A 3596-nucleotide genomic window follows, 5' to 3' on the forward strand; every position below is an offset into this window, starting at 1 on the left:
ATCGAAGCCTTGTTAATATCAATGCACTAATAATGTTCTTAGATTTCAGCCCTCCTTCAGGACTGTTTTATTGGGTGGGTGAAAAACACTAGAACAATGGTCAAGCACTGTCCTGCTTAATTACAACTTGGATGGCTACTTTCTGATTAACTGCCTACTGTTGTATTTTAATTTTTTAAATAATTTTTTATGAAAAGTTTTACAAAGAACATAAAAATTAACATAAACTAATAAAAATAGAAAGCAGAAAAGATGCACAAGAAAAAGAAAGAAAAAAGACAAAAGTGCAGAAACGGTTTTGGGTTGTTTTTTTGATATGCAGGCCTTTTCCAAGTCATTTACATGCACTTTATCCTAAAGGAAAACAGAGCTAGCCCCACAAGAAATATTGACAGGCTGTGGACAATTTAGAGTTTCTTTAGGGTAGTGATTTTCAAATGTTTTCAGTCTACATTGTAGAACCTATTGGTTTTTTAAAAAATTAAAAATCCCAGGATCCCTATCAAGTGCTAGAAAACTGGCTGCATGTGAGTGAATCTTTTTTTTTCTTTTTGCCCTTAGCCTCTCACATAACCCTATCAAGTTTTCATGAAATTCTAGGCTTCCATGGGATGTAGGTTGAAAAAAACCTGCTTTAGATACTTGTAAGTTTGGGTTCACTGTAATCTTTCTACCTGCTCACTCTCTCTCCATCTCCAGTGCGGAATTACAAACTACGTCTTCCCCCAACAACATAATCTGTATTTTATTCAGCAATCAAGGCACACTATCTATAATGCAAACTAGCTTTCAAGAATTATTTGAAAAAATAGTGAAGAAAGAGGAAACAAGAAAGTGATTCCCACTGGTTTTCTGGACTGGAAAAGTGAACTTTATAAGACAGGGCCTTCTTTTCCAATAGTGAGATGAGGCGTTGTCTTACCTGAACGCCTTTTCTCAGCATGATGATGTAGCATCCACCGATGGGTAATCTCAGCCTTCCTGCTCAGTCTCAACTGAGCAGGAAGGCTGAGATTACCCATTGGTGGATGCTACATTCATCATGGTGGAGAATCTTCTCTTTCCCTTTCTCTGAATTAAGCTCTATTTCTGTTTTTAAAGCAAATAGAGCAGGGATGGAACTGGTGGAATAAGCTGAAGAGGTTTCCCCAGTTTGAGTAATCAGGAAGCTGTGTTAACAAAGGTGATTCCCTTGTTCAAATGGGTTTTGAAATATTGTTGATGTGCTGCTAGTGCTACTTAGAAAAGAATATTCCTTTTGTTTCCGTCCATTAACTTTTAAAGCAAAAGCTTTTTGAAGTGCTCTACTAAAATCACCATCCCAGACTTCTCTGCAACTAAGAAGTCTGTCTTAAACATTAAAAAAAATCAAATAATGTTACCTAATTGATTTACTACTGCATTCCTTTTGCACATGATTTGCATCCAACAATTTTAAGCAAAACAATGTTATGACGGTTGTGACAGGCATCTGTGACACTGCTTTGCAAGAAATGGCATGTAATTCCAATAGCCACAGCTGTTTCATTTTAACCAAGCCACACCATGGTGCCTTAGTTCAAAACTGTTGACCATTATTCTTCCCATGTGCCTACTACCTCCCTCATTTTGCATGACAATTGATTCTATACAGCAAGCTTGGTTTTTTTCAATGTGTATGGTTCAGTATCCCATTCTGTATGTTTTGGTTGCCATCATCTTCCTTTGTTAAAGTTTGTACCTTTGTGGAAAAGATTTGAAGACTAGAAATTGTTGAAAAATATGCATGTGCACCATAGAGTCTTCATAAAGAAGCTATGTTATTTCAGTCTGTCTGTAAAATGTCAGAGCAGAGATTGACCATATCACGTGATGAGCAACATTAGTAGGTCAGCCATGCAGTTGGAACAGTTTCTTCTAGTGAAACTAGGATAATGGCTCTGTTTGGAAATTGCCCTGACAATATACAAAAATCTTATGTTGAGATAATATGGAATTGTCACTTAAATATTCTTAGGATCCAAATTCAAATTCTCATTTAGCCCCAAAGTTCACTGGGTGCCAATGGAAACCCTCTATCAGATCTTTATCGAACAGGCTGCTTGTCACTTACTTCAAGGCAAAATGAAATTTAAATTAATCAATATAAAAATTATATAATTCTCTTTTACATAAGTCTTCCTTTTATATTAGCACACATTTTTCATAATCTGGATTGCTGCCGATTAATGTATTGCATCCATTGATCTGGCACTGTTACATGCTAGGCAGTGTTTAATAATGACAATTGGCACTCAGTGGAATGTAGCATCCTGTATGATTCTAAGGCATAATCCTGTCTGTAGGCTCTGCTTGAAAATTGAGAGAAAAGATTCTTCATGGCAGATGCAACATCTCTTTACGGTTCTTCATTCCTTTTCACTGTCACAATGCCTTTCTTTTGGGCAGAAAAGTGGGATAAACTAATAATAATTTGTATCAGCATTTGAAAGACATTTTTACTGAGGCCAAAAGCCACATGGAACTCTATTCAGCATGACAGTATTTGCAGGACCTCTCATGACTGTCATTACTGTTCATCTAACTCAGGGGTCCTCAACCTTGGCCACTTTAAGACTTGTGGACTTCAATTCCCAGAATTCCTGAGCCAGCAAAGCTGGATGAAGAATTCTGGGAGTTGAAGTCCACAAGTCTTAAAGTGGCCAAGGTTGAGGACCCCTGGTCTAATTAAAGTTCACAGGTAAGGTATCCTGAAAGACCTACAAAAAGAAGATGAGCTTGTATTTAGAGAGCAAGTTCACCTTCCAAGCAACTCTACCCACTAGGCTACCCAAAGCATTTCATTGCCTGGACACTAACTTCCTGTTTTTGAGGAGCTGTTTCTCAATTGTCTTTTCTGTTAATTTGTCATTTTGTAAATGTTGGGAGCCTGTATATAAAGAACAAATGTTGAGACTGGTTTTCAGAAATATTGTTGCTTGTACCTTTTTAAAAGATGCTAAAATCCAAAGATTCTTGTAATGAAGTGTAAAGTTTGTAATGGTCTCTCTTGTATTATATACTAAACTTGTAATATTGTACCATATCTGTGACAAATGTTATCTAAATAAAATACTTTCCTTCTGTCAAGCCTTGTTCCTCTTTCCCCCCCTTCTTTTCTTAGTCGATTGATGCAGAATTGTTGGTTTAAGTAGATTGGAATGAAAGATTCATACAATACACATAATCCAGGTTTCTCCTTGCTTAAAAGAGAAATGCAATTATATTGTCCTGCATGTATTCTATAAAGTGAACAGATTTTGCACTATTGTTCTTTGCATAGGCCCTATTCACATATCTATACATGTAACTATGCTATCTTAGGGTTCTCAACTAAAACTGCTTACATTTTTTACATTTTTCTTTCCTATGAGGGATTAAAAATCTACCCAATAATGCAAGATAGATAAAATTATAATTCTATTGTTTATATTTTTCAAGATAAAAGCCATGTTGATGAAACTAAATTCGCTCATCATGCCAGATTGAGCTGGGGTGCTATGGAATTGTGCTTTTCGTATATTATTTTTCTTTAAATTAATTTTAGATTTTACTAATCAGATTCCCAGCCATTTTCT

The 3596-nt window shown here is 35.9% G+C and overlaps 1 long non-coding RNA gene across 1 annotated transcript; it reads right to left on the reverse strand.

Annotated features, from left to right (window-relative positions):
* Positions 1 to 1567: 1567 nt before the first annotated feature.
* On the reverse strand, positions 1568 to 3096 carry LOC107284871. The gene is made up of 2 exons (XR_001548822.1): positions 2696 to 3096; positions 1568 to 2533 (listed from the first exon to the last, which is right to left on the reverse strand). It is a non-coding gene; the product is annotated as an uncharacterized LOC107284871 (long non-coding RNA).
* Positions 3097 to 3596: the final 500 nt, after the last annotated feature.

The sequence above is a fragment of the Protobothrops mucrosquamatus genome, unplaced genomic scaffold (assembly GCF_001527695.2).
Source record: "Protobothrops mucrosquamatus isolate PMUCROS unplaced genomic scaffold, P.Mucros_1.0 scaffold125, whole genome shotgun sequence".
NCBI classification, from domain to species: Eukaryota; Metazoa; Chordata; class Lepidosauria; order Squamata; family Viperidae; genus Protobothrops; species Protobothrops mucrosquamatus.